The 24,111-nt window shown below is 45.6% G+C and overlaps 1 long non-coding RNA gene across 1 annotated transcript in view; it reads right to left on the bottom strand.

Annotated features, from left to right (window-relative positions):
• Window positions 1-24,111, bottom strand: part of LOC145546555 (uncharacterized) — a 90,701-nt gene that overhangs the window by 7,874 nt on the left and 58,716 nt on the right. The window contains exon 3 of the long non-coding RNA XR_014083022.1: window positions 1,171-1,360. This is a non-coding gene — a long non-coding RNA (uncharacterized LOC145546555). The remainder of the gene's footprint in view (window positions 1-1,170; window positions 1,361-24,111) is intronic.

Below are 24,111 nucleotides of genomic sequence, written 5' to 3'. Positions count from 1 at the left end.
TGAAGGTAAATCACTTTCTCTGTATGTGACTCAAATCCTATTTGTAATTTGCTCTTTAAGAAGCTCAGCTCTGAGCCTTTTTATGAAGAAAGGCTAAAGCTGAAGAATTAACTTTCATTAGTTTCATTAGTTACCATCACTTTCATTACCATCACTTTCATTAGTTAAGAATTAAATGGTAAGACCTAGGCTATCCTTGTTCCAAAGAGCAGAAAACAGCCTCTCCTCAAAGTCCCCCACAAGACTGGGTTTTTTTCTCCACCTCCTTTTTCCTGGGGCAAAACAAGCTAGGCTGCCTAGTCCATCTGAAGATTTCAAACCCCCTCCCCTCACTTTATTTCCTCTCCTCTCTTCTGCATGATCTTGTCCTGGGATTCCAGCCTCTCTGAGCCCTCCTGCTTTCTATCCCTGAGACATGTCTGCTCTAAAGGAAGAGGCAATGCAGGCCACTCACCTCAATCTGATCATTAGACCCTTGTCTCCCTCTTCGAGGGTACCAGCATCCCTAAGCTCAATTCTAGGGCAGAAGAGGCTCCATCTCTGGGGAAAGGGTTTCAAGACTTCTTGGATGGACAAGTGGAGAAAGAATGCCAAGGACAGAGGGTCTGATGGGGACCATTAGCCTATTCTCCCTATAGGTTAGGACAGTCTCAGAAAGGGCTGCCTTAAGACAAAGGGGTCACCCCTAAAATGCCCCCTGGATTTGGATACTAAGCACCTGGCCAGGAAGAACCTGAGGTCAGGAGTGAGAGGTTGGAGAAGAGACTGTAACATCTGTGAAGAAGCATCCAATGCAGTCCAGGGCAAGGCTTTTTCTTGCTTTCTTGGGTGAAGAGGGGGAGATTGGGGTTCCCTCTGTGACACTCACACTCTTAGCTCACTGGGGTGACGCCATCTGCAGCACGCGGGAGGCGCAGTGTGACAGCCGCCCCGCCAGGAAGAGCAGGAGTTGGGAAAGGAAGCTGACGGCTCTTGATACTCAACCCGAACACTTAGAAAATGACCCATCATCTTTGCCTTAAACTTTTCCATACGCTCAACATTATTAGAATTTCTTCTTAACTACACAAATCAGCCTTAGGATCCGGGGCAGCTGGATGACAAGATGTTCGGTTCCCCACCCTTTCCCTTGAGTTCTTATAATGGAAGTGCTTAGTTAACACAAATTACCAGCTTTGCTCTTTACTCTCCTGACAGATGAACAAACATAGCATCATCATTTCTATGCAGGCCGGCTGGCCAAATCCATTCCAATTATCTATCACCCGAGCAGAATTCTCCTGGTGAGACAGGAAGACATGGAGGGAGGTTTCCGGGTCGTACTATTAATTCCAGTAAGCGGCCTGTTTCATGCTCGTCCCTGGAATATAAGAAGGCCGTGAATATAAATCAAACTAGAGAGTCGGGGTGTCTAACTTATTTAAAGACAAATATCCATTCATCTGTAGACGGACATCTAAGTTGCTTCCATGTCCTGGCTAGCGTAAACAAATAACAACAAGGATACTTTTTTACTAATTCATATTAGGAAAGAAAGATAGAGAATATAGTCGAAAAGTCCCAGGGGTGAGATGCAGGAGACCTAAGTTTTCACGTCAGCCCAGCACTCGTTTAGCCTTGACATGACCTTGTCACATTCCACTCTCAGTTTACACACGCAGGATTAAAAGGGGGTGGATTCAATCAGCAATTTCCTATCACACGTTCTCAGCCCTAAGGATCCCAGAAGTTACTTTATTTCAAAAATTTATATTTATAAATATTTTTAGTCATTGATGAAAGTGTGACATTAAAAACAAGAAGGGTGGCCACTTTTAATGCCATGCAGACTGACAATAACTTATGTGACCAAGTTCACTCAGTTTTGTGGCCACTTCGAATCAGAGCTCCCCCACCACCTGTCGGATTAACTGAAGGACGTGGAGACTGCAACTTACATAACTTAAAAATGGCAATCATTTGAATCAACCTGTCACTGTGAATCAGGATTTCCTCCACACTGTGAAAACAAAATAAGATACATACGTGAGGACTTCCCTGGCGGCTCAGTGGTAAAGAATCCACCTGCCGATGTAGGAGTTCAATTTCCTGGTCCAGGAAGGTCCCACATGCTGAAGAGTAACTAAGCCTGAGCACCACAACTACTGAGTTAGCACTCAAGGGCCCAGGAATCATAGCTACTGAGCCTGTGCACCTAGAGCCTGTGCTCAGCAACAAAAGAAGCCACTGCAATGAGAAGTCTGCACAACGCAACTAGAGAAAAGCCCAAGCAGCAACGAAAACCACAGCCAGTAAATAAATAAGTAAAATTATATTTAAAAAAATACATAAGTGAACTGATTCTGAAAGTGAAACACAGCAAAGATCACCATAAGGCTTTAGTTTCTAATTTTTGAATTGATCAGAAGTCTTATTGTGCTTTTTTGTTAAAAGCTTGAAATTATATGATAAATACATTTGCCCATGTTTCTACTGTGATTTAATCATTAATTAATAAATATTAATATATTCAAAAATAATGCTTTGACTGCTTGTGTAGCTTCAAGTTCCATATAAAATTTCATTTCAAAAAATGGTTCCAGTCCTTTACAAATTTTGAAAACCACTGAACTAATTATCTCTAATTTTCCTTCCAGCAAGAGGATACTTTATGCAAATCCTTCTCTGGGGAGAGGAGAATTGTATGACTTCAGGAAGTTTCTGGCTTAATCAGAACCTTCCTAAGAAAAACAAACAAACAAACTTGATTTCCATGTCTACAAATCGCCCTGAAGAGCTCGGATCTTTCTCTACAGGGAAGGAGTCCTGTAGAAGCAGGTTGTCCATTGCCGTGCAAGAGTCAGATTCTACCCCATGGATCTCACATTCCACTTGCAGAGACTTGCCTGCAGATGGCTAACAGTGGGAGAGAATGAGGTTGGGGAGCAGGAAGGAGCCTCAACCCCTCTGAGCGTCTACTCCTTGTCGGCTCAGTAGCTGGCATGACACATGTCACTTGATTTCTTCTATTTATTGTTTCTCAGAACTCTTTGCAATCTTTTCCCTTCATCCAGATGAGAAAACCGAGATGGATATCCAGGCAGTGAATGGCAGAAGCAGGTCTCAGATCTTAACCACTCCCACCCTAAAACAAGCTCCCAGTGGGTGGTGAACAGTACTGCCAGATCCCCACTGTGGGCTTCCAGAGGCAGGACCACAGCATCCACACAGACCATGCCAGTGAGAGGAAGCCTGCAAAGAGGAGCTGGCACTGGAGCTGAATTTTGAAGGATGAGGAGAAATTTCCAGGCAGCAAAGAAAGCAAAAGATTTCCAAGCAGAGACAGTATGAGAAGAGCACAGAGAGAAAAGTTTCAGAGGAATGACATTTCAGGTGACAGAGTAGGAAGGAGAGGGCTGGGTTGGGAACACAGGGATGGAGCAGGCAGGTGACACCCTGCCCTCCCAGCTCCAAACGCCACCACCCTGGCCCAGGACCCCGGCTGCCAGCAATTCAGGCAACCCTCTGTGCCTTTACACCCCCTCCTCCATTTACCTGGCGATCTCTTCCTAGCCCACTTCTGCCTGGAGAAGTCTTTCCTGGCCTTCCAGAATTCTGCCAAATCCCACCCATGCAATATGAAGCCATTCCTGATGCTCTCAACCAGATGTAATCTCTCTTGCCTCTGAACACCCCGAGTTTTTTGATTTGTTCACTCTAAGGCCTCAATGGCTGAACATGCAAGACACGTTTTCTGAGAAAGATGCTGAAATGGAGGATGGGCATCAGCCTCAGTAACAGCTCTGTGTCGACTTTGCATTTTAGTAGAGCCATCCTTCACCCCCGCCCCTGCCCTTGTAGATCCAGACACTGGAATCCCTCCCCTCAGAGCTGTGATGCTGGATATCACAAGGGTAGACTGTGTATCATCAGGACACTTCTTGTCCCTGAGGTTGAGGTGCCTGGACAGTATCTGTTGAAGCCAACTGAACTCTAGCCTCAGTTAGAGCTTCTCCCAGTTCTATCTCACGCAGATGTATTATGTATCTTTTCAAGTAATGCATATAACCATATTAGTAACTTGCAGAAAATATTGTCATCTGCAGGTTAAATGTAAAGTTCATTTTTTTCACATTTCTCCCAGGGAAAAAAAAGCACTTTAATTGCTGCCTCTGTTTCCAGACCATTATCCATAGGTTTCAATCTGCATTCAAGGACCAGCTCAGGCCATACAGAAGAGCCACCCAAAGCCGCCCTGCACACACCTGTGGCCTGCTAGCCTGTGATTCCCTCGTTCCCTCCCCAACACCGCCCAGCCTCTGAGCATCCACCCTTGTGAGAAACCTGCAGGCAGACCTCTTAACCCAGATAGATTCACTCTTGCAGGCCGACTGTCCTGTTTGAACACTGCCCCTAAACGGGGCACCGAGGGCAAAGTGAGTAACTTCATAGATCGCCACGGCATGGCAGAGAACTAGGTGCCCAGGAAGTGCTTGAGAAAGAGATTCATTCTCCGAGCTCTATTTCCTGGGTAGACGAGGAGCTGGAAACCCAGAACTCTCTGCCACTGGGCCCAGGAAGAAGCATTCAGAGCAACCCTCCAAAAACAAAGCCTGGCCTTGGTGGCTGGCTCGGCGTGCATGGAACATCAAATGGCCAGACATGAAAGGGCTGAGGAGGATGCTTGCTGGAGAGGCACTTAGCCTGAAAAACCTGAAACCATCCCCTTGACTGAGGGCCGCTAACCACAGCCTCCGTGAATGATTAATGACTATGGCCGGTGCTTATTGCAAACAGGCATGTGACAGCAGAGCCACTACCCTCCCACAGGACCTGCCTGCGTGATCGATGAGCCACTGAGGGGTGCAGAGGGGCTGCAGGGGGAAGGAGCCAGCTCAGGCTGCAGCCACCAGGCCAGGCAGCACCCATCCTTGGGGAGAGCTGGAGGGAGGCCAGGGCCTGTGTTCTGGGTGGCCGGCTGACCTCACGTACAACACATAAGCCGGCCGGCACTGAGGAGCTACCTGGGCAACGGAAGGAGATCTGGGAGGCCCGAGTTCAACTCTAATGAGAAAAAGGTGCTGAAATGGAAGAGCTGGAGCCCCCGGACCTGCAGGTTCCTATCCAGTGTGGCACCTTACAGGAGCCCTGCAGTTCCAGAACTAGCAAAATGGTGCAGGATGCTTCGAGAGACAGCTAAGTGCTGGGTGCAGGTAGAGCAGGCTGCAAAAATGAGTTCCCTGGCCTCAGACACCTCCCCCTCTCAGCCTTCCCCACCGCCCACCCACTGCTGCCAGCCAGACATAACTCCTCCCCGACCCCCAACCCCTGTATCGCCTGGATTTGCAACGGCCATTTGGGTGGCTGACGTGAAGCCTCTGCTCTCATGCGTTTTCTGTCGTTTCCCCAGAAAGGTCAGTTAGCACCGCGTCCTCACACTGCCTCCCTCCTCCCAACGCACACCCTCTAGGATGGCTGAACAAGGGCTTCTGAGTCTCTGACACGTGGATTCAGTACACACCTACCAGGTTCACTGAGCACAAATTGTATGGCTGTAGAAGGCACTGCCCCTATCTTCAGGAGTTTAGAGTCAGCGAGGCAAGCTTCCCTCATGTGAAACAAGCAAAGACAGAACAAAGCACAACCCCTTAGGGTGCAGCCAAGTGAGGAGAGGGAGAATGACCCTGCTGGGGGAGGTCAGGGAAGACAAGAAGGGCCCTCGAGGCCCCCCTGAGCTGCCAGCCTCTGCCCATGCAGCACCACTGTCCAATCCGGGCCACCAGAGGTTCCAAGGCCACCACCTTCCATCTGGGTCTCCGGAGGCACCTCCGAGAGGCCCTGAGGCCGTGGCAGCAGCAAGCAAGCTCAGCAAAAGACCCAGGAACCTGGCACAGGCCTGGGGCTCTGAGACGACCCTGGGAGCCAGCTGGGAGCCCAGGGACGACCCTTGTGGGGGTCTGGCTGGTCTGCAGACTCTGGCTCCATTTCATCTTAATACACTCCTGCATGTACCTGACATTGGATACTCGTCCTAGAGCATGCAAATCTAATAAATTCTTGGCTCCTGCAAGTTTCTTTAAAAAATATAAAAGAGGATCATATATAAAGAAGTTGATTAATATACACCCTACTAAAACAGCCTGGAACATCTGTGTATTAAGTTCATTTATTAAATTACACCAATCTGTATTTTAATGAGTGAAAGATACAGTACTTATTCTGTCATCCATCAAAATAAACTCAGGAAATACTTAACATTATAATCATTTTTCTTGTTTGAACACGAGTTATGAAATATGAATCCCGCACTAAGAACGCTGGACTTGCCATCATGATCAAATATGTTTTCACAGGTGCAGCAAATATTCAGTTTTCATTTCTTTCTCCAACTGTTGAAAATATAAACCATGTTTTCTAGTCCTTCACTGGGTAACACTGCCTTCCCTCCACATGGCAGCCATTATTACAGACTTATTACCCACCGTCTTTCTTTCCCCCAAGATGAACTCCTTCTAAGTTGCTTCGTAATGAAAACACAGGCTCCTGTGGGGCCCCCGAAGAACAAGCTCATCCCAGCAGGGCTCTTATGGCTCAGACAGGGGTCCTTGTTTCCTTGTCTTCCTTCCTGGGGGCGCCTAGATCCTCCAGGTTAGGGCCTAAGTTTCAAAAGCCATTTGACGCGAGCAGTGCATGTGGTACAAACACAAAAGGCAGTTGGGCCTCAGCTCCACTGTGGAGTTTCCCCTGGCCACGGGGTTTCCATGCCCACTCCTTCACCCCAACTCCCCAGGAACCACTCCGCTCAGACGAGGGGCAACTTTAACACAGGCTGAAGCCTCACGAGTGAGTCCAGCCTTTACCTGTGTTCAGTTATCAAGGACCCTTGGGGCGATGAAATCAGCTTTCAGGAGCCAAGGAGGGCTGGTTTCTCTGCCCAGGGATGAGGAGGAGCTCACTGAGGCACAGGAGGCAAGAAAAAGGCCCCAGCTGGATAAGCTGCTGAGTGGAACCACAGGACGAACTGATGAAACCCAATCACGAGCTGGCGGGCTCCAGCCTGCTTAACCCCTCAGGCTCCCATTGCCAGAGTCCAACTATCAAGTCCACCCCTATCTCTTTGTTCTCATTCCTGGCTGCCCTGGTCCCCCAACATATCCACGACACCCACTCTTCTCTGCAGCCCTCCTGAACTACCTCCTGCTGGTGCATAAACCCTCTAAGCTCCCTCTCACCTCAGGCTTCGGCCCCTGCAATTCCCTTGGACTGGGATACCTGCTCTGCTCTCCCTTTACTCAGTTCAGTTCAGTCGCTCAGTCATGTCTGACTCTTTGCGACCCCATGGACTACAGCACGCCAGGCCTCCCTGTCCATCACCAACTCCCGGAGTTTACTCAAACTCATGTCCATTGAGTCGGTGATGCCATCCATCCATCTCATCCTCTGTCATCCCCTTCTCCTCCTGCCTTCAGTCTTTCCCAGCATCAGGGTCCTTTAAATAAGTCAGCCACCTGGTTAATTACTTCATTGTGATTTCAAGCCCTATCTGTTCAGAAAATTCAGTGGGAGGAACCACTAGGAATCCAGGAAACTTCACAGTGGAACTGACCCCTAAGGAAAGAATGGGAAGGTATTCAAGACAAAGGGATCCCCTGGAGCAAATGCATGGGTGAGAGGATGCCCTAGGCTTGAAGGAGAGACAAAGGGTAGATGGCAGGTTTGTGGAGCAAGGAATGAGAGTTTGGGGCCCATTTAAGGAGGGTCTTGTGTGCTGATCCATAAAGGGACATTATGCTGTAGGAAATGAGGAGGATGAGCTTCCCTGGTGACTCAGACAGTAAAGAATCCACCTGCAATGCGGGAACCTGGGTTCCATCCCTGGGTTGTACAGATCCCCTGGAGGAGGGCATGGCAACCCACTCTAATATTCCTGTCTGGAGAATCTCCATGGACAGAGGAGCCTGGTGGGCTACAGTCCAGAGGGTTGAAAAGAGTCGGACATGACTAAGTGACTAAGCACACACAGCAAACCCTGGTGGTCCAGTGGCTAAGACTCCACTCTTCCAACGCAGGGGGCCCAAGGTCTGCCCCTGGTTGGGGAACTAGATCCCACATGCTGCCACTAAAGATCCCTCATTCCACAACCAAGTTTAAAGATTCCAGTGCAGCCAAATAAATAAATATTAAAAATAAATTTTTAAAAAGGAAATAAGGAGCAACTTTTTATTTTAACCTCTCACTTCTATGCTTGGCAGACTTAAAAAAAAAATTCAGGTCCAGAGTTGTGAACAATAAATATGTAAAACAAAGAATGTAACCATTTCAGACTAGTATAATCCAAAAACAATCTTAGTAATATAAAAAGAGTTGCTTTTTAAGATTTTTAAATGTTTATAACCTAAAAGTTCACAATTCTAAACAACTAAACGGTATATAAATTTCTCTTTTTTGGTGAGGAACATTTATATTTTTATCCATCCTATAAAGCTAAAATGGCTTTCCCAGGTGGTGCAGTGGTAAAGAAATCACCTGCCAAGCAGGAGATCACAGAGACTCAGGTTTGATCCCTGGGTCAGGAAGATCCCCTGGAAGAGGGCATGGCAACCCACTCCAGTATTATTGCCTGGAGAATCCCATGGATAGAGGAGCCGGGCGGGCTGTAGTCCCTGAGGTCGCAACAATCAGACAGGACTTAAGCAGCTAAACAGCAACAGCAAAGCTAAAATGACCCCAACCAATTATCCACCCTGGATGACCAAAATATTAGTAAAAGCAAGGGGCTTTTGAAGGGTTTTGAAATTTCAAGAGCTGTGTCTAGATTTGCATTTAAGAAATAAAGTCTATTTGGAATTCAGTAGGTGTACAAGAGAGCCAGGAGCAGGCAGGGGCTAGTGGGACAAGATTAGAGTAATTACAGAGGAGGGGTGCTAAGCTGGAGCGAAGGCAGTGGCAGGGAGCCCTCTCCCTATAGAGCTGGGAAAGCACACGGTAGGTGTTGAGGAGGACTTCCCGAGAAAGTCATCCACGGCCCAGACTCCCAGTAAGCACAGGTGCAGGTCCCTGCTCTCTGGGTCCAAGGAACCCCCAAACTCCCCAGCACTGAAGGACCATCCTCACCACCTACTATCCAGTGTGTTGGTGAAAAAGGGACTCCCCCAACTCCCTCAACACTGAAGAGCTGAGATTGACAGCAGTTTATCAGTCACATACCCTGACAGTCACCACACAGCATGCAAGGCCCGACAGGGCTGCACTCGGGAGGGAAGAGAACCAGAAGGGGCTGTGGGAGGCGGGCTTTATGGTAACAGGAGGGCGGGTGCTCCCTGGTGCCCACAGGAAGGTATGGTTGGCTTGCTTGAATAATTTCACAGGCTGGCAGGAGGTGAAACACGTGAGGCTGAGGACTGGTGGGAGGCGGTTGGTCCAGCTGATAGGAGAACTAGTGGGAGGGGGTTGGGGGAATGGGGGGGTCGTCTTTCTCTTGGGGCATGGGCATATCTGGTGAGAGATCCGGGAACTTGTAGTAGGCCCTGGGGGGGTGCCCTGTGAGGCTCCAGAGGTGTCCAGGAAGCAAACAGCACTTCAGGCCTTACTATACAAGTGGGCTCCAGGGAAGAGAGAGAATGAGATAGAGATGGGGAAAAATAAAGCAAAAGACAGGCCTTAACGCTGGTGTGACATGAACTGGGGCATACGTATAGCTCAATTCTGTATGCTTGAGGCTCTTAGGAAAAAAAATAATATTTTTTTAAAAAACAACAAGGAACAAGAAAGAATGAGGTTCAGATTTCGGGGAAGGAGATGGGCTAGGCTCTCAATACAACCAGGCTGCAGGCCAGGGGTCTGTGTTCTCAGCAGAACAGAAAATGCTATTTGCTACAAAATGTCCTGAGAGTGATTGCCCATTGAGATAGCAAGAATAGAGGGAAATAAAACTTCAAACGAGGTTTAATGTCTGAGCTGAGGCGATTGGGAAGCAAGGCAGTCTGCTCTGTGTGTGAGCTAAGCGGGGCAAGGAAGCGGTCAGCTGAGGGCCACGGCTTGTTGAAAATTGTTTCTCTGTCACTCAGACACTTTCCCTGAGAAAAACGTTAAAGTTACCTCCGGAGTCCACAGGGAGCAAAGTGAAGACCTGGACATCTAATAAAATATAATGAGGCAGGTTGTAATCATGAAGCATCTAGATGGTAGGACTGTTGAGAAACTTCTATAGAGAGAGGCTGGAGTCAGCCACTTGCAGATACTTCCCAGGCCTGTGTCACTGTGTATGGAGGATGAGAACCAAAGGAGCTGGAACCTGCCGGGAAGTCTGTGCACACTCTGAGCTGTCTCACCATGCGTCTGAAATCCAGCAGGAAACCAAGTTCAAGACAGCTGCACCCACAGATCGAATGTCTCTCAATCAAAGCCTGCCTTTCTATCAAGGGAACTCCCCAGGCAGAGACAAATGGCCCCTATTTCAACTCACCTCTTCCATACATGCCAAGGAGTAATCTGGGCTGGAAAACCCCCACCCAAGATGCCAGGAGAAGTCTTTCTGCACAGACCTGAAGGGTAACAGCTCACTTTCTCTCTCTCTCTCTCTCTCTCTCTCTCTCTCTCTCTCTCTCTCTATCACACACACACACACATACACACACATACACTATAGTGGCCCAAGGATGCCTCAGAACATCCACACCTGCCTAGGTGGGGACAGTGGAAAAAGCCTTCAGACACCTGAAGTCTGGAGGAAGTCTACATTCCAATCCCCCCACTGCTGGTGCCTTGGGAAAGTCACTAGGAGACTGCCTATGTGGCCTTCGGCAAAGCACATCTCTTCTGGGCTTCTTTACCAGCTGAGCCACAAAGGAAGCCTAAGAATACTGAAGTGGGTAGCCTATCCCTTCTCCAGCAGATCTTCCTGACCCAGGAATCAAAGTGGGATCTCCTTCATTGCAGGTGGATTCTTTACCAACTGAGCTATCAGGGAAGCCTTCTGGGCTTCTACCTGGTAACAAATGAGAATAAGGTTTGCCTTGCGTATCTCTCCCAGTTCAGTTCAGTCGCTCAGTCATGTCTGACTCTTCGCGACCCCGTGGACTGCAGCACGCCAGGCCTCCGTGTCCATCACCAACTCCCGGAGTTACTCAAACTCATGTCCATTGAGTCGGTGATGCCATCCAACCATCTCATCCTCTGTCATCCCCTTCTCCTCCTCCTTTCAATCTTTCCCAGCATCAGGGTCTTTTCAAATGAGTCAGTTCTTCGCATCAGGTAATCCAAGTCTATGCCCTGACCAGTAATGCTTAAGAAGCTGAAGTTTAACAGTTCTATGAAGACCTACAAGACCTTTTAGAACTAACACACAAAAAGATGTCCTTTTCATTATAGGGGACTGGAATGCAAAAGTAGAGAGTCAAGAAACACTTGGAGTAACAGGGAAATTTGGCCTTGGAGTACAGAGTGAAGCAGGGCAAAGGCTAATAGAGTTTTGCCAAGAGAACACACTGGTCATAGCAAACACCCTCTTCCAACAACACAAGAGAAGACTCTACACATGGACATCACCAGATGGTCAATACTGAAATCAGATTGATTATATTCTTTGCAGCCAAAGATGGAGAAGTCCTATACAGTCAGCAAAAACAAGACTGGGAGCTGACTGTGGCACAGACCATGAACTCCTTATTGCCAAATTCAGACCTAAATTGAAGAAAGTAGGGAAAACCACTAGACCATTCAGGTATGACCTAAATCAAATCCCTTCTGAAATGGTATCTCTCCCAAATGGGTGACAAATCAGACAAGATAATGAATCTTTAAAAAAGAACCTAGAAAGAGACTCACAGATTTAGAGAATGAACTTATGGTTTCAGGAGGAAGGATGGGTGGAAGGGATAGTTAGGGAGTTTGGGATGGACATGTTATATTTAAACATGCTATATTGAAAATGCATAACCAACAAGGACCTACTATATAGCACAGGGAACTCTGCTCAATGTTACGTGGCAGCTGGATGGAAGGGGAGTTTGAGTGAGAATGGATACAGGTATACGTATGGCTGAATCCCTTCACTGTTCACCTGAACCTACCACAACATTGTTAACCAGCTATTACCCCAATACAAAATAAAAAGTTTTAAAAGAGGGGAGAGAGAACCTAGAAACATGAAGCCCTACACCAGCACGGTACAGGCCAAAAGCACAACCTCCCCTATGTTGACTCCTCATGGAAACTGAGGCAAGGACAAGCTTGCTGGTAACTCAGGCTCATAGAAGACTGCTGCCACCTGGCCTGTCCACATTTCCCACAGAGGACCCCTTCTGCTGACCCACATGTTATAAGCTCACTGGCACTGGGGCTGACTAACATTTTGTCCTGATCTTGGCTTTGATGTGGAAGCTGCGGCAAGGCTCATAACTGCTTCCCGAGCCACCAGCCAGCTCCATGGTTCTTCCCCTCAGTGGGATGCTCAGATACCCCGCAATACAAAACCAGCTTTGAAATCAGCTCTCAAGGCTGCTTTCTGGAAGTGACCCAGTTAGCTTTTTTCTGCAAGGTCATGGACAGGACTCAGTCTTAGATGTGTCCAAAATGAAGAGATACGAACATTATCCTTGGAATAAGCAGTTCTGGATTGCTGCCCCACATAGGCAGCAAAATGCCAAAGTTAAGGCATCAGAGTCTGATCTTCACCTACTTACACTCACAGGAAAAAAATAACAGCTTTGATTCAAAATGTTCTTGAAAGATCTAGTGCTGTGTTATCTAATCCAATAGTCTTAGTGGCTTATGCACACTTGGGTCTAGTCTGTATTGAGAAGGGCTGTGAGTGTAAAAAACACACCAGTTGTCAAGGACTGGACACAAGAACAAAACGTAAAATTTCTTGATAATTATCTCATATTGATTAAATGTTGAAATAATATTGTATTATTATTACTGGATTAAAATATATAAAAAGAATGTTCTTGAATGAGCAGTAAAAATTATTAATTTTATTAAAGCTGATCTTTTCAAAATTCCATGCCATGAAATGGGACGTGCTTATCTAACATATCTACTGTGTCCCAAAGTACCATGGTTGACTCAAGAAAAAAACTGATTCACTTTGCAGTACAGCACTAACTCACACAACATTGTAAAGCAACTCTTTGGTTTATTTTTCAAGTTGCTTAGTCATCCTCTGTGACCCCCTGGACTGTAGCCTGCCAGGCTCCTCTGTCCCTGGGATTTTTTTCAGGCAAGATTACTGTAGTGGATTGCATTTCCTACTCCAGGGGATCTTCCTGACCCAGGGATCAAACCCAAATCTCCACACCTCCAGCATTGTAGACAGCTTCTTTATCTCTGAACCAATGGAGAAGCCCAAAGCAACTAGATTCCAATAAAACTTTTAAAACAAACACTTGTACTGCTGTTTCAGTTCCAAGCTAAGTGTCATTTTTGTTTAACAGTACATCACTTTACTTGACAGAAAGACTGATTCTAGTTACTCAGACTTGGGTACTTGACAAGATTTTTTTTTTTTAAATAAATGAAGTAAGCCTATCATTTTGAGGAGAACTCACGGTTTTTATCGCCAATGATAAGATTCAAGCTTTTAAATGAAAATGAGACATTTGGAAAACTTGTGTTTGCCATTCAGAACATGACTGCTTTCCAATACTTAAACACCTTTCTGGGAAGATGAGTGGTGATATTAATGAATATCATTTTGATATTGTGTAATGAAATGCCTCAGTCAAACATTCAGAAGATCAGTATAACTCAGCATGCCAATGTTTTCAAAATGGCCAAATAGTGTGCTACAAAACCGTAAATGTGCAAAGTTTCTATTTAAAGGGCAAGAAAGACCAGTGGAATAGTGTTGCTGTTGTTCCATCGGTAAGTTGTGTCCAACTCTTTGTGACCCCATGAACTGCAGCGTGCCAGGCTTCCTTGTCCTTTACTATTTCTCTGAGTTTGCTCAGACTCATGTCCATTGAGGCGGTGATGCCATCCAATCATCTCATCCTCCGTCACCGCCTTCTCCTCTTGCCCTCAATTTTTCCCAGGATCAAGGTCTTTTCCAATGAGTCAGGTTTTCACATCAGGTGGCCAAAAGATTGGAGCTTCAGCTTCAGCACCAGTCCTTCCAATGAATATTCAGGGTTGATTTCCTTTAGGATTGGCTGGTTTGATCTCCTCGATGTCCAAGGGACTCTCAATAGTCTTCTCCAGCACTACAGTTCCAAAGCATCAATAATGTAACCAAGTACAAAAATTCGTTAATGTGATTTCAAATTCCACATGGCAACTAGGTTTTAAAAAACACCACTGGTTGACTTTTGGTGTAAAATCACTGAAGAATATTCACAATTATCTGAAAAAGCTTTTAAAATACTCCTTCCTTTTCCAGTGATGTCTGTACAAGCCTGAATTTTCTTCACTATTTCGACCAGAACAATATATCTCAACAGTCTAAATGTAGAAACAGATATGAAAACTGAACAGTCTTCTATAAAGCCATATTTTTTAAGCATTTGCAAAAATGTAAAACAATGTCCCTCTTCTCACTTATTATTTTGAAAACTAGAATTATTTTTCATTAAAATACACTATTTTACCACAATTTGTTTGACTGGCATTTGAGTGAATTAATCATTTTTTGTTTCTCAGTTTTAATTTCTAACATGGTAAGTATTTATAGATAAAACTCACATAAAATTGGAAACTCTGGCTACTTTCCTGATGGCTCAGTGGTTAAGCCTCCATGCTTCCAAAGTAGGTGGCATGGGTTCAATCCCTGATCAGAGAACTAAGATCCCACACACTGCACAGCACAACCAAAAATTAAAAATTAAAAAAGAAGCCAACATAAGTAAGTCTTTGGGGTCCACAATAATTTTGAAATATATAAAGGGCTCCTAAGGCCAAAACGTTTGCAAACTGCTACTCTACAGGAATTTTGTCATATTACTTACTTGTTCATCAAAACTACTAAGCCTCTATTACATAGGAGATTCTCAGATGAATACTGGGGAAATGGAGAAGGATAAGATACAGACTTCCCCCTCAGGAAGCTCACAGTGTGATGAAGGAAACAGCTACTTATGACACAAAGAATAAACCTAATAATCAAAGCAAGCTCTAAGAAAATTCTGTTACCCAATTTGGATAAATGAAAACAAGTTCCCAGTGGAACTGATGAGTGAGGTGGGCCTGAGTTACAAAGGATGGGATTGTGCAGCAGAAAATATAGGCTCCAATGAGTCAAAGGAGAACAAAGGAAGAGGTTATTTCAGCCAGGTTTCCACAGGCAGTGGGAAATAGTGTAAAGTTCAAGCAGAAGAGATGTGGTCAGATTTGTATTTTTAAAAATAAATTGGTTTCAAGCAACCCAATTTTTAAAAGGGCAAAGGACTTGAGTAGACACTTATCCAAAGAAGACAAACAAATGGCCAATAAGTACATGGAAAGATGCTTACTAATCATTAGTGAAATGTTCATCGAAAGTAACAATGAGATACCACCTCACACACACAGTTCAGTTCAGTTCAGTTCAGTCACTTAGACGTGTCCAATTTTTTGCAACCCCATGGACTGCAGCACGCCAGGCCTCCCTGTCCATCACCAGCTCCTGGAGCTTGCTCTAACTCATGCCCATCGAATTGGTGATGTCATCCAACCATCTCATCCTCTGTTGTCCCCTTCTCCCCTTGCCTCCAATCTGTCCCAGCATCAGGGTCTTTTCTAATGAGTAAGTTCTTCACATCAGGTAGCCAAAGTATTGGAGTTTCAGCTTCAACATCAGTCCTTCCAATGAATATTCAGGACTGATTTCCTTTAGGATTGACTGGTTTGATCTCTTGCAGTCCAAGGAGCTCTCAAGAGTCTTCTCCAACACCACAGTTCAAAAGCATCAATTCTTTGGTGCTCAGTTTTCTTTATAGTCCTTTTGAAGTCCTTTGCACAGGACCTTTTGAAGGAGGTCGCCATTATCTTCATTACCTCCACCATTGTTTGGTCTCAGGTCAAAAACAGATGTGTGCATCAACAGAAAATTGGATTAAATATTTTCTGAGCTATTTACTTATAAATAACTGTGAAAAGAAGAGAAAGTGAAAGTGAAGTGAAGCCGCTCAGTTGTGTCCAACTCTTTGCGACTCCATGGATAGTAGCCTACCAGGCTTCTCCATCCATGCAATTCTCCAGGCGAGAATACTGTAATGGGTTGCCATTTCCTTCTCCAGGGGATCTTCCTGACCCAGGAACTGAACCCAGGCCTCCGGCATTGCAGGCAGACGCTTTACCCTCTGAGCCACCAGGGAAGCATGAAAAGAAGAGAAGTGAAAGGCAAAAGAGAAAAAGAAAGATATACCCATTTGAATGCAGAGTTGCAAAGAATGGCAAGGAGAGATAAGAAAGCCTTCCTCAGTGATCAATGCAAAGAAATAGAGGAAAACAATAGAATGACTAGAGATCTCTTCAAGAAAATTAGAGATACCAAGGGAATACTTCATGCAAAGATGGGCACAATAAAGGACAGAAATGGTACGAACCTAATAGAAGCAGAGGATATGAAGAAGAAGTGGCAAGAATACACAGAAGAACTATACAAAAAAAGATCTTCGTGACCCAGATAACCACGATGGTGTGATCACTCACCTAGAGCCAGACATCCTGGAATGCGAAGTCAAGGGGGCCTTAGGAAGCATCACTATGAACAACACTAGTAGAGGTCATCGAATTCCAGTGGAGCTATTTCAAATCCTAAAAGATGATGCTGTGAAAGTGCTGCACTCAATATGCCAGCAAATTTGGAAAACTCAGCAGTGGCCATAAGATTGGAAAAGGTCAGTTTTCATTCCAATCCCAAAGACAGGTGATGCCAAAGAATGTTCAAACTACCGCACAATTGCACTTATCTCATACACTAGTGAAGTAATTCTCAAAATTCTCCAAGCCAGGCTTCAACAGTAAATGAACCGTGAACTTCCAGATATTCAAGCTGGGTTTAGAAAAGGCAGAGGAACCAGAGATCAAATTGCCAACATCCTTTGGATCATCAAAAAGCAAGAGAGTTCCAGAAAAACATCTACTTCTGTTTTATTGACTATGCCAAAGCCTTTGACTGTGTGGATCACAATAAACTGTGGAAAATTCTGAAAGAGATGGGCATACCGGACCACTTGACCTGCCTCTTGAGAAATCTGTATGCAGGTCAGGAAGCAACAGTTAGAACTGGACGTGGAACAACAGACTGCTTCTAAATCAGGAAAGGAGCATGTCAAAGCTGTATATTGTCACCCTGCTTATTTAACTTCTATGCAGAGTACATCATGAGAAACGCTGACCTGGATGAAGCACAAACTGAAATCAAGATTGCCGGGAGAAATATCAATAACCTCAGTTATGCAGATGACACCACCCTTATGGCAGAAAGTGAAGAAGAACTAAGGAGCCTCTTGATGAAAGTGAAAGAGAGGAGTGAAAAAACTGGCTTAAAACTCAACATTCAGAAAACTAAGATCATGGCATCTGGTCCAAGGAGCAAGCATCTTTTAATTTCATCGCTGCAGTCACCATCTGCAGTGATCCTGGAGCCCCAAAAAATGAAGTCTGTCACTATTTCCATTGTTATCCCATCTATTTGCCACGAAGTGATGGGGCCAGATGCCATAATCTAAGTTTTCTGAATGTTGAACTTTAAGCCAACTTTTTCACTCTCCTTTTTCACTTTCATCAAGAGGCTCTTTAATTCTTTTTTGCTTTCTGCCATAAGGGTGGTGTCATCTGCCTAAGGTTTCTCCTGGCAATCTTGGTCAGGTGGCAGGTCAGGTGGTCTGGTATTCCCATCTCCTTCACAATTTTCCACAGTTTGTTGTGATCCACACAGTCAAAGGCTTTGGCATAGTCAATAAAACAGAAGTAGATGTTTTTCTGGAACTCTCTTGCTTTTTGATGATCCAAAGGATGTTGGCAATTTGATCTCTGGTTCCTCTGCCTTTTCTAAAACCAGCTTGAACATCTGGAAGTTCACAGTTCACGTGCTGTTGAAGCCTGGATTGGAGAATTTTGAGAATTACTTAGCTAGCATATGAGATAAGTGCAATTGTGCGGTAGTTTGAACATTCTTTGGCATCACCTGTCTTTGGGATTAGAATGAAAACTGACCTTTTCCAGTCCTGTGTCCACTGCTGAGTTTTCCAAATTTGCTGGCATATTGAGTGCAGCACTTTCACAGCATCATCTTTTAGGATTTGAAATAGCTCCACTGGAATTCCATCACTTCCACTAGCTTTGTTCCTAGTGATGCTTCCTAAGACCCACTTGACTTCGCATTCCAGAATGTCTGGCTCTAGGTGAGTGATCACACCATCGTTATTATTTGAGTTGTGAAGTTCTTTTTTGTATAGTTCTTCTGTGTATTCTTGCCACCTCTTCTTAACATCCTCTGCTTCTGTTAGGTCCATACCATTTCTGTCCTTTATTGAGAAATTACTTTGCCAACAAAGATCTGTCTAATCAAACCTATGGTTTTTCCAGTAGTCGTACGGATTCCCTTTTGGCTTCCCTTGGGCTTAGCTGGTAAAGAATCTGCCTGCAATTCCACCGGGCTTCCCTTGTGGCTGAGCTGGTAAAGAATCCACCTGCAATGTGGGAGACCTGGGTTTGATCCCTGGGTTGGGAAGATCCCCTGGAGAAGGGAAAGGCTATCCTCTCTTGTATTCTGGCCTGGAGAATTCTATGGATTGTACTAGTCCATGGGATTTCAAAGAGTTGGAAATGACTGAGCTACTTTCACTTCACTTCATGTATGGATGTGAGAGTTGGACTATAAAGAAGGATGAGCACCAAAGAATTGATGCTTTTGAACTGTGATGTTGGAGAAGACGCTTGAGAGTCCCTTAGACAGAAGGAGATCCAACCAGTCTCCTAAAGAAAATCAGTCCTCAATATTCATTGGAAGGACTGATGCTGAAGCTGAAGCTCCAATACTTTGGCCACCTGATGGGGAGAAATGGCTCATTTGAAAAGACCCTGATGCTGGGAAAGATTGAAGGCGAGAGGAGAAAGGGACGACAGAGAATGAGATGGTTGGATGGCATCACTGACTCAATGGACATGAGTTTGAGTAAGCTCCGGGAGTTGGCTATGGACAGGGAGGCCTGGTGTGCTGCAGTCCATGGGGTCGCAAAGAGTCGCATGACTGAGTGACTGAACGCAACTGACTGAGCATGGCCCCACCCATCAGAACAAGACTCAGTTTCCCCCACAATCAGTCTCTCCCATCAGTAAGCCTCCATAAGCCTCTTATCTGTCAGAGGGTGGACAGAATGAAAACCACAATCACAGAAAACTAATCAAACTGACCACATGGACCACAGGCTTATCTAACTCAATGAAACTATGAGCCACATCATGTAGGGCCACCCAAGACGGATGGGTCATGGTGGAGAGTTCTGACAGGACGTGGTCCACTGGAGAAGGGAATGGCAAACCACTTCAGTATTCTTGCCTTGAGAACCCACAAACAGTATGAAAAGGCACACACTCAAAAATGATTCAGATGAACCTGTCTGCAGGGCAGGCATAGAGATACAGACATAGAGAACAGACATGTGGGTATGGTGGGGGGATGGGGAGGATGGGATGAATAGGAAGATGAGGATTGATGTATATACGCCACTGTGTAAAATAGACGGCTAGTGGAAAGCTGCTGTACATCACAGGAAGCTCATCTCAGTGCTCTGACATGACCTAGATGGGTAGGATGGGGATGGGGAGAAGGCAGGTGGGAGGGAAGTCCAAGAGGAAGGGGTTATATGTATACATACAGCTGATTCATTTTGTTCACAGCAAAGACTAGCACAACACTGTAAAGCAATTATACTCCAATAAAAAAATAATAAATTTTTTTAAAAGGAGGTTATATCCTTAAAGTAATAAAGGAAGGAGTTGTTCAGGGTGTCATGAGAACAATAAAGGTTTGGAATAGTTACCTTGGTTAAGAAAAATCAGTAGGAAAGTGTCAGAGGCCCATTAGAATCAGCGGTTCTGAGCTAAATCCAAGGGGAAAACATGGAATTCTTCCACTACAGCCACAGAAAGGACACCTGCCTACATCTGAAGGGACAGAAGGATGCTCTCGTTGTGGCAAGCCAGGCATCACTGGGAGGCAGCACAGTCAGCACCAGAGCATCTGCTGAAATGCTCATTTTTATCAACACAGGCCGTCAGGCAGGGAGCGGTGTGGAGAGATGGCAGGACTGATGGTGGAAGTGTTGGCACAGCTTTCTACTTGTCTTTACTATTGTCAACGCAGAGCTAATTAACTTAGCCTCTCTGAGTCTCACTTTTCCTCATCTGATAAATGTCGATAGTAAATCATATCTCATGTGTTTGCTGTATTAGTGAGAAAATATTTCTAAGACATCTGGCACCTAATAAGTTAGACAAAGGGAGGATATATGATGATGATCACCATCATCACAGCAAGAAACTATGGTGGATTGGATCCCTCAGCCCACGCACAGACCCATTCATAAAAATCACAAAATGAGCCCACAGTAAACTGCACGTCACAGTCCCCTGCATCCAATGGTACTCCCTTTCTCCCGATGCCACTGTCTCCCATGCTTCCATAGAAGGCTAATCATCTGAGAAGTGCATCCAATAACTAGATCAGTTCAGTTCAGTGCAGTCACTCAGTCGTTTCCAACTCTTTGCGACCCCGTGGACTGCAGCACGCCAGTCTTCCCTGTCCATCACCAACTCCCAAAGCTTGCTCAAACTCATGTCCTAGATGCTTTGCTTTAATTCACAGAACAAGCAGGGAAAACGTGAACAAAGAAAGACATGAGGGAGGGAAAGTTGTGAATATTCATTTATATTATCAATAACAATAATTAGATGGTAAGACAGAAACAGAGCTTTTCCTAACTTTACATAACAGCAAGCTCTTGGAAAACTAGAATTATTGGAAAACAAGTCCAATTTCTTCACAGACTTATGGGTGCATTTGTTGAGCCTGGACTGTACTAGTCACCATACCCTCCTCGTGTGTGCTCAGTCATTGTCCGACTCATTGCAGCCCCATGGACTGTAGCCCACCAGGCTTCTCTGTCCATGGGATTTCCATGGAGTGGGTTGCCGTTTCCTTCTCCAGGGGATCTTTCTGACCCAGGGATTGAACCTGCGTCTCCTGCTTGGTGGGCGGATTCTTTACCACTAAGCTGCCTGTGAAGTCCCTCTAGTCACCACACTCAAGGCTAAACATGCATGAACTCCTTTTACCTTCACTGTCAGCCTATGAGGCAGTTACCCTCTGGTGCTTATTTTACAGATGATGAAACAGACGGAAAGTTTAAGGAAATTGACCAAAGGGACTTGCATACCAGTCTTCACTGAAGCATTTTCAAAACAGCTGAAAAAGTGGAAACAACTCAAGTATGCACAAACAGACAAATGGATAAACACAATGTGGTATACTGAAATAGTATTCAGCCATACAAGGGGACAGGGTTCTGAAACATGCTACAATGTGAGTGGACCTTGGAAACACTACACTAAGTTAAGCTAGCCAGACACGAAAGACAAATACTACATGATTCCACTTATACAAAATATCTAGAACAGGGTTCCCATAAAGGAATTAAAAAAGGGACAGGATCTCCACGAGGTTTTTGTTTTTAATTCATTTATTTTTAATTGAAGGATAATTGCTTTAAGTATTGTGTTGGTTTCCACCAAACATCAACATGAATCAACCATAGGTTTATCCATGCCCTCTCCCATTTGAACATCCCCCTCCCACCTCCCTCCCCATCCCATCCGTCCATCCATGAGGTTTTTAAAAGCTAAACTGCTTCCCCAAATTAGGGAGAGGGAGAATATCGGATTGTCAGTTACGGACATCGAAGAGCTGGAAGAACCTGACAGATTATTCTAGTCCCATCTCCTCATTTCCCAAGGAAGGAGCAGAGACCCAGAGAAGTTTGGGGAAATGCTCTATCTTCAAGCCACTCCCAGAGCCAGGGCTCAGATTTCGGTGATGGTGGCCTGCTTCCAGCCCAGAGCTCACTTCGGCACATCCTGTCGCAGCTTGGATGCACTAGCCTTGCTGGCTGAGAAGTCTGTGGTGCTATGAGGACCTCGCTCAGAAGTCAAGAGAGCCGGACCTGGAGTCCCCGCAGCAAAGAAGCTTCTTGTCCAGACTCTTGAGACAGAGCCGGAGTCTCCATGGAGGGCTGTCTGAGACAGCAGGGGCCCAGAACTCCCTCTCAATGCTCAAACATGAGCCCACATCTTGCTCTGGTGAGGAAGTAGGAGAAGACCTAAACTCAGCTGACACCCCCAGATGTTTCCTCAAACTCTTTTTACATCCAGTGACATCTGGGCTCAAGCTTGCAGTCCCTCACCCAACACCCCACTGTAGCAGCCCCACCACATTCTTTGGTTTCCTTGATGGAATGTGGGTGCATGATAGAACCACTGCGAGGAGGTCAGAGAGATGGGGTACCATGAGGAAGAAGGAAAGTACAGGGAGAGCATCATCTGGTTTATACAGATCTTTTAGATTGCATCACTGACTCAGTGGACACAATTTGAGCAAACTCTAGGATAGAGTGGAAGACAGAGGAGCCTGGCGTACTGCAGTCCATGGGGTTACAAGGAGTCGGACACGGCTTAGTGACTGAATAACAACAGCAACAGCAGGTTTGGATCCCTGCTTACTGTTGAGGTATGCAATTCTCTTTTCTACCTGCTTTTCTATAACTTCGTGTTTGAACCCCACTGTGCTGGGATGACAGAAGTGTCATCTCAAATACCTGTTTCTTCAGGACTGTGTCTATATCCTGGGAAGTTTCCATAGTGCTGAGGGGCCAGATAGGAGGTCACGTGCCCTGCAGGCATTGCCAAAGTGCCCATCATCCCATCTGGTTGTCAGTTTCCAGCCCACACAAGTCCTAAGGAGGACATCCCTCATTCCAGGCACAAAAGTACTTTAGCTCCGACTATCCCCTTAGCTTTCCTGTGCCACCCTTGAGGGCACAGGACTCATTTTATGCCATGTTGTGGCAGGAGAATCTTAGACTACAGACACTCTGTAGACACTCTGTCTATCCTTCACCCAGGGGGACCCTTTCTAATGAAGGCAGGAGTGGGAATCTCTGTGCTCATTCAGAGTGTCTGTCCCATCTTGTCTGCACACAGAGACCTCACTCCTCGCCTAAGAGTACCAGTTTCTGAAAACATATGTCAAGACAACTCTTCATTTCCCCTGCTTCCTACTTTCCCCAGCCCTTTCCTGAGGGAGTGAGCACAGAACAGCCCATTGTTTCAATTGGCTGAGTGGAGAGGGATGGGCAAAATATGGAACTATGGGGAGGAAAAAAATCCCACATAAGTAAGTGTCACACAATGCTGTCATGCTATCTATCACATTCCTATAGGGTGTGGATATGCAAGAAAATTCTTGGTATGTGTATATTTGACTATCACTCAAGAGGCTGAAAAATGAATAGGCAAGATGAGGGGCTTTGGGGGGACGGCAATAGGGGAGAAATTCCCTCACCCTGGTCCTCTCTCCTTGGGAGGGAATACAGAAGCTTGAGAGATGTTAGGAGGCCAAGGTCTCTGGGAACACCAGGCATGGTGAGGGACATGGCAGGCACACTGTGCAGCACTTCTGGGTAAGAGAAGTCCAGAAATGTGTGTGTATTAGTCGCTCAGTTGTGTCCTACTCTTTTGCGACTCCATGGACTGTAACCCACCAGGCTCCTCTGTCTATGGGATTCTCTAGGCGAGAATACTGGAAAGGGTTGACATTTCCTTCTCCAGGGGATCTTCCCCACCCAGGGGTTGAACCCAGTTCTCCTGCATTGCAGGCATATTTTTCACCATTTGAGCCACCAGGGAAGCCAAGAGATAACAAATTCCAAAAAGAATGTCCCATCCTCTGGGCTGACGCAGAGAGCAGGGCCTCAGCAAGCAGAAGGAGGGTTGTATTCCAGCCCAGCAAGCCCCTCTGCCAATCAGTTTTACTCCTCACATAAACTCATGACCAGTAGTGGGATTCCAGCTACTTTTCACTGTAAAACCATGTTGTACTTCAGATAAGATTACAAGGGAACCTGCAGGAGGGCATGGCTCCACACTCAGTAA

The sequence above is a fragment of the Giraffa tippelskirchi genome, chromosome 4 (genome assembly GCF_054371585.1).
Source record: "Giraffa tippelskirchi isolate mGirTip1 chromosome 4, T2T-mGirTip1v1.2.pri, whole genome shotgun sequence".
Classification (NCBI taxonomy): domain Eukaryota; kingdom Metazoa; phylum Chordata; class Mammalia; order Artiodactyla; family Giraffidae; genus Giraffa; species Giraffa tippelskirchi.
This window is presented reverse-complemented; position numbering and strand designations above follow the sequence as displayed.